Below are 7791 nucleotides of genomic sequence, written 5' to 3'. Positions count from 1 at the left end.
CTTGGTTGCAGGCTCAATCCCTGGCCGTGGTTGGGGCACATGCAGAAGACAACCAATCGATGTGTCTCTCACATCGATGTTTCTCTCTCTGTCTCTCGCCCTCCCTTCCACTCTCTCTAAAAATCAATGGGAAAATATCCTCAGGTGAGAATGAATAAAAAAGATAAATATCCAAGGTGAACCAGCAAAAAGTAAGAAGAATGAAAAACAGAGCAAAGCATAGATGTGGCACCCAAGGGCCTAGCACCTGTCAGTGGAGTCCCAGATGGGGGTGGGAGAACACCACACAGGCTGTACAAGATATGACAGCTAAGCATGTTCCAAAGTCAATCAAGACTTCGATCCGACGGACAGCCTGGGGCCCGGTACATGGCCACGGATTTACAGTTCTGGACTCCATGCCTTGTCACAGCCAACAAGTAAATTCTACCTGTACATGACCTGGTGACCTGATCCTGGATCATGCAGGGGTTGGGGGAGAGCTAGCGCCTCCAAGGCCAAGCAGTGGAGGGGGCTCCCAGGCCTGGGGCTGCGCCAGCCTCCGCCCTGAGAGCAACGGTGGCAGTGGCACTGACTCGTCAGCCAGCAACTCTCTCCTAAGGGACAGCCAACCTATCGTTCGGCTTCAGCTGCTACCCGTGAATGAGCAGATCTAGGAGCTGCAGATCTAGGACAAGCAGCCAGCAGAAGGGGGGCTTCATGTTTTCTGGGGATCTTCTGACCAGACTTGTGGAAGAGGGCTGAATCAGCTGCCATATAATACAGGGTGACCACTCCGACAGGGTACAGTAGGAAGGAGTGAAGTTTGAGAAGGGAAATTGTGGGGTCTAACATAATGAGAAGAGGCACTAGAAATACTGTAACTGAAGCTGTAAAGGTTCTTATCAAACACGGAGTTCTACCCAGTATTATCATCCTACTTGGTCTGTTCTCCACACCTCATGGTGCCAAATCAATCATTCAAGAGTTTCCAGAGATCACAATTTTAACTGCTGAAGTTCATCATCCTCTTACACCTACACATTTTGGACAGAAATACTTGGGAACAGATTAAGCTATTGAAGGAAAGTTAATTATCTTGTATAATATTAGAATTATATTTTACCCCGTTTTACTGATTCACATGAGAAATGGCAGAGAAAACTGTGTTAAAGATACTTTGTAATTTTTGGACATGGGGTATAATAAAAAGAAAATATTTGAGGCTTATTTGTTTGGTTATTTCTTGATTGTTGGCACCAAATTCTAACAACAAAGCACAGACAACTCTTAGAAAATATTTTTAAATACTATTCTTATGCAAATTGCTCCTTAGTACATTGAAACTGTTCCCTAATTTATGAACTTCAGTTTGGAGATTGCTTACGCCACAAAAAACCCCAAAGTTTGTTATCTGGCCCACTATAGTTTGCATTTTGTTTAGCTTGCTTTTAGTTCTAGGGAGTTTTCATTTATGTGGCTGCTTTCACCTTCCTCTATTATTTATTCCCAGTATAAACATGCTGGTAACCTGGAGAAGATGAAAAAAGAATTCCTCCTTGAATTTTACATTTCCTTAATATCCTCACTCAATTGGCAGACCAAGGACATATGGTTAGTTAGCTTTCCAGTCAAGCCATATGTTCTTCCTGACTCATTTCCTACCCTGTGCAGTGCTGGTCGTTGCTCTGCCAGTGTATTGTAGTGAAAAAATGGTGGGGCATTTCCTGCAACTGAAACTGGAACATTAACTTACACAGATCGAACCAGGGATACCTGGATGCTGACAAGGGCGGGCTAAATACTGTTAAAGCCATCAATTCCCAGAAAGAAATTGGTGGTGGTTTTCTGAAGTGAGGGAGGAAAGGACAGGTTTTTTTTGCTGGGTTTTATAACCAATAAGTAAATAAAAATGCTTGATTTTTTTTTTGTTAATCCGCACCAGAAGATTTCCCCCCCATTGATTTTTAGAGAGTGTGAAAGGGAGGAATGGGGGAAGGAGAGAGAGAGAGAGAGAGAAACATTGATGTGAGACACATCGACTGGTTGCCTCCCACTGTGCCATGACTGGGACTGGGAATCAAACCTGCAACTGAGGTATGTGCTCTTGCCCAGGAACCAAACCCTCAACCTTTGGGTCTGCAGGCCAACGCTCTAACCACTGTGAAAAACTGGCCAGAGTGAACTTTTTTAAATCTTCACCCAAGGATATATAGGGTGTCCCAAAATTCACGCAAGATTTGAATTTTGCGTGAGCATTAACAACAACAACAAAAAATAAAAGCCTAATTTTACTTGGTTTACTGAATCAGATTCTAGTATCTGTTGCCCTTTGATTTCAATCCCTTCAATTTGATAAGCATTACCAAGAACCAATTATGGCCCAGGAGCAGGGACAATGAATGAAGACCACAGCTTTGCGTATGTGCCAGCAAAGCCGTGGAGGCCATTTACCCAATGTGCTAGTCCATACATAACCCTATACTGTATACTTTATGAATCAATAAAAATTTACAATTTTTAATTATAAACCTGTGTTTTCTATCAAAATTACTTCTTGCCTGAATTTTGGGATACTCTATATTTAGAAAGAAGGGAGAGGGAGAGGGAGAGGGAGAAAGATCAATTGCCTCTCATAGGAGGACAGAACCCCACAACCTAGGTATGTGCCCTGACAAGGATTCCAACCTGCAACCTTTTGATGTACGGGAGACACTCCAACCAACTGAACTACCTAGCCAGGCTACAATGCTTACTTTTTAATTTGAATGTTTCTACTAGAGGCTTTTGATTTTGAAATTTGTTACTTTTTCATGTTTGTCAACTACAGATAAATTAAAATGGGACATGTCCCATGCATGATATTTAAAAACAATCCCTAAAATTTATGTGTTCATTTTTAGGCTTTTGAAAGGAAGTAAACCTTTTTAGAAATAGGTGTTTCTGTCCTGAAACTTGCATGTGAAACCCTGGTCTCATTTTACCTTGATATTAAAACATTTTAACAGTGGGGGGGAAAAAATCAAGATCAATCCACACATGTACAAATCTCAGTAACCCAAAGTAAGATTTTTAAAAAATTGTGTGGCCCTAGCTGGTTTGGCTCAGTGGATAGAGCGTCGGCCTGAGGACTGAAGGGTCCCGGGTTCAATTCCGATCAAGGGCACATGCCCGGGTTGTGAGCTCAATCCCCAGTAGTGGGTGTGCAAGAGGCAGCTAATCAATGATTTTCTCTTATCATTGATATTTCTCTCTCTCCCCTCTCCTTTCCTCTCTGAAATCAATTTAAAAAAATACATATACAGACAGTCCTCGGGTTATGTCAGACTCAAAGTACATCGTTTCGTGGTTACGTGGCCATCTCCCATTTATTTATAAATTTAAAAAAGTTGCATCATTTCGACGTATGTACATATGTGCTTTATGTTTTTTATTATTTATTTACCACAAGGTCAGGAATTGTTATCTTTCTTTTAAATTTTTTTTACTGTTTCACTTCATTACTGCTGTGTATGTGCTCCATGTGAGTGACATAGGTGCTTATGTAGGTGGGTTCCGACTTACGGCGAAAATCACGTTACGTTGCGCTGTAGGAACAGATCTCCGACTTAACCCGAGGACCTACTGTATATACATAAAAGTTATGTGTCCCAGCCGATGTGGCTCAGTGGTTTAGCACTGACCCATGAATCAGGTCACGGTTTGATTCCTGGTCAGGGCACATGCCTGGGAGGTGAGTTTGATGTCTCTCTCTCTCCCCCTTCCTCTCTCTCTAAAATTAAAAAAAACAATACCCACATATCTTCAGGTGAGGATTAAAAATAATAATTACAATAAAATAAACAAAAAGGACACATTCACTACAGAAATCAGTTCGTTGGGTGTCCTCCTGTGCACCAGGAGGTTGCTGGTTGGATTCGGTCAAGGGCACATGCCAGGCTTGTGGGCTCCATCCCTGGTAGGGGGTGTGCAGAAGGCAGCTGGTAGATGTTGCACTCTCACGTTGATATTTCTCTCTCTCTCTCTCTCCTTTCCCCACTCTCTAAAAATCAATAAACTATTTTTAAAATATTTTCTTTATTGATCTCAGAGAGGAAGGGAGAGGGAGAGAGAGATAGAAACATCAATGATGAGAGAGAATCATTGACAGGCTGCCTCCTGCACAGCCCCAACTGGGGATCGAGCCCACAACCCAGGCATGTGCCTTTGAGCAGATTTGAACCCGGGACCCTTCAGTCCACAGGCAACACTATTCACTAAGTCAAACCAGCTAGGGCAATAAACTATTCTTAAAAAAAAAACCCTACCCCGTTTGCCTCAGTGGATAGAACATCAGCCTACAACTGAAGGGTCCCAGGTTAGATTCCAGCCAAGGGCACATGCCTGGGTTGTGGGCTCGATCCCCAGTGTGGGGCATGCAGGAGGCAGCCAATCGATGGTTTTCTCTCATCATTGATGTTTCTATCTCTCTCTCCCTCTTCCTTCCTCTCTGAAATAATATATTTTTTTAAAAAAGTAAGTAAAATAGAACCATCATATGACCCAGCAATTCTATTTCTGGGTGCATATCCTGAGGAAATGAAATCAGGATCTCGAATACCTGCACTCCCACATTCACTGGAGATTAACAACTAGAGACCCAGTACACGAATTTGTGCATCAGTGGGGTCCCTCAGCCTGGCCTGTGGGATCAGGCTGAAACCAGCTTTCCGACATCCCCCAAGGGGTCCTGGATTGCAAGAGAGCACAGGCCAGGCCAAAGGACCCCACTGGTGCACGACTGGGGCTGGGGAGGGACACAGGAGGTTGGCCAGCCAGGAGGGACCATCGGAGGGCTCCAGGGCATGTCCAGCCCATCTTGCTCAGTCCTGATTGGCCTGACCCCAGCAGCAAGCTAAAATACCAGTTGGAGCGTCTGCCCCCTGGTGGTCGGTGCATGTCATAGCGAGCGGTTAAGCAGCCTTAGCATATTATTAGCATATTATGCTTTGATTGGTTAAACGGATGACTGGACACTTAGCATATTAGGCTTTTATTATATAGGATAACCAGAATATGGAGACAACCTAAGTGTTATAGACAGAGAAATAAAGAAAATGCAGTATATGTTTTACATACACACATATGTAGTAAATCTAATTCACTACGTATGTATGTATGTAAAAAGAATAGGATTCAGCTTTTAAAAAAGAAATCCTGCCATTTGCAACAACCTGGATGAATCTGAAAGAGGTAAGTGAGGTAAGTCAGACACAGCAAGACAAATGACCTCACTTATAGGTGGAATCTAAAAGCTGAGTGCTGCTGGTGTTGCTCAGTGGTTGAATGTGGACCCATGCACCAGGAGGTCACCGATTTGATTCCTGGTCAGGGCACATGCCCAGGGTTGCAGGCTCGATCCCTAGTAGGGGGTGTGCAGGAGGCAGCTGATTGATGTTTCTCTCTCTCCATCCCTCAACCTTCCTCTCTAAAATAAAAAATAAAACATATTTAAAAAATAAATTAAAAAAAACAAAGCTGAAGTCATAAAACCAGAGAGTAGAATGGTGGTCCCTGAGGGTCAGGGACCAGGAAGATGTTGGTCAAAGGGCACACTTCCAGTTATAAGAGTAAGTCATGGGGATCTAATGTACAGTGTGGTGACCAACGTTAATAATACTGTGCTGTGTCCTGACAGCCACTAAGTGGTCTCACCACACACACAAAGGAAACATTACCCATAAACAAGAGGGGAAAAGTGCCAACAGAAATGGACACACAGGAGACCTGGCTGTTAAAATTAAATGGCAAGGACAATAAAGTTACTGCTATAAATCCGTTAGAAGAAAATGGGGCAGGAAAGTGAAAAGATGGATTTCAACCAAGAAGTAGAAACTACAAAGGGAGAAATGGAAACTAGTACTAAAAATATCTACAAAGAATTTACTGGCCCTAACCGGTTTGGCTCAGTGGATAGAATGCCAGCCTGCGGACTCAAGGGTCCCAGGTTCAATTCCAGTCAAGGGCATGTACCTTGGTTGTGGGCACATCCCCAGTAGGGGGTGTGCAGGAGGCGGCTGATCGATGTTTCTCTCTCATCGATGTTTCTGACTCTCTATCCCTCTCCCTTCCTCTCTGTAAAAAATCAATAAAATATATTTAAAAAAAAAAAAAGAATTTACGGGATAGATGAAGAGCAGATAAAACACACAGAAGAGAAATAACAGATGCTTTTTGACTTATTATGATGGGATTACATCCCAATAAACCCATCATAAGTTGAAAATATTTTAGGTCGAAATGCATTCCAAACATCACAGCTAACTTGGCCCACCATGAATGTGCTCAGAACATGTATAACCCGCACTTGCCACCCTACCCAGAATCACAGGTGAGGATCATACCGCATTCTGCTAGCCCAGAAAAAGATAAAAATTCAAAGTACTGAATGACTTTTGCACCATCATAAAGTTGAAAAATCATAAATCAATCCATTGTTCAGTTAGTTACTCTCCGTATATCCAAAGATAGTAAAATAATCCAAAAAATAAAAAAACAGAACAGAGTATCAGAAACCTGTGGGATCATGTAAAATCGTCCTACATATGGTATCTGAAGCTTTGGGGGGGAAAGATAAAATGGGCCAAAAAAACAAACAAACCCAAAAAACTAACAAAAAAAATGAAAGCCATAAAAGCAGGTAAGTTTCCAAAATTGATGAAAGATATAACTCAAAGACCTAAGCAGCTCAGCAATGTATAGCAGGATATATACAGAGAAAACCACACACCATCATCAAATAACAAATGTAAAGAACAAATTCTTAAAAGCAGCCAAACAAAAGGATACCTTACTTTGAAGGGAATAATGCTGACAATCAGCTCTCATCAGGAATGTCTTTAACACATTGTATGCGGGAAACGTGTTTACACGTTTTACGTATTTATACGTTCTACCAGTGTAGTAGAGCACGGGACACGTATTAATACGTTTTTTATACACTAGCGGTAGAATGCGGGTAACGTATAAATACGTAAACTAAAGTTATCGTAATTTTACTGAACGTTGCCATTTGCGCAAAAAATTAGTAAAAATGGCCCGCGCCACCTGTTAGCGCGCGATAAAAACTACCCGCAGACAATGTTAAAATCCAGTCACCGTGCTTCATGTGTGTTTTGAAAAGCCTGGCGACAAATTCTCCTGATTTGGTAAATTGTTTTGTCTTCTTACCTGTAGATCCTGAGGATTATCACCTTTAAAACAGAATCATTTACTAGGCTCCGTCACGCACATGATGGTTTTCTCATGTCCCAGGTGTACCTTCACCTCGGAGATTCAGGCCTTTTCTCTACCCGCTGGTAGATGGAATGTTTCCTTGAACAAGTTCTAAACACCAGTTCTGATTTTCCTCAGAGACCGGGATGACGTACCCTGCCTCCTGTTTGCCGTCACCACCACCTCCCTGAGGCCTCACCCTTCGTGGTCCTCTCTTCATGCTCTTGTTCTGCTTCCAAAGCCCTTCCTCAACCTTTCTCAGAGGCTTGGCACCTTGCATTTTATTCATTGTTTCTTAAATAATTTCTCAGATTTCCTGAGTTCAAGCCGCTGTTTCCAGTTTTTTCTTGCCCATTTCTGCCATTAGTTTATGAATTTCTAATCCAAGATGTTTTTCACACCGTCAAGTGCTGTTGGGGGAAGTCTGGCTGTTGTCCAGGGCTTTGCGGCTTCCACCTTGGGGGGTGGGTTTCCCAGATGCAGGTGGGAGGACCACATTCTGGATTCCCTAATTCCTTTGCCTCTGACCAGCCCTCCTGCCTGTATGCCCCACGAGAC

Source organism: Myotis myotis, unplaced genomic scaffold (assembly GCF_014108235.1).
Source record: "Myotis myotis isolate mMyoMyo1 unplaced genomic scaffold, mMyoMyo1.p scaffold_m19_p_6, whole genome shotgun sequence".
Taxonomy (NCBI): domain Eukaryota; kingdom Metazoa; phylum Chordata; class Mammalia; order Chiroptera; family Vespertilionidae; genus Myotis; species Myotis myotis.
The sequence above is the reverse complement of the archived record's forward strand: the minus strand, read 5'-3'. Positions refer to the sequence as shown.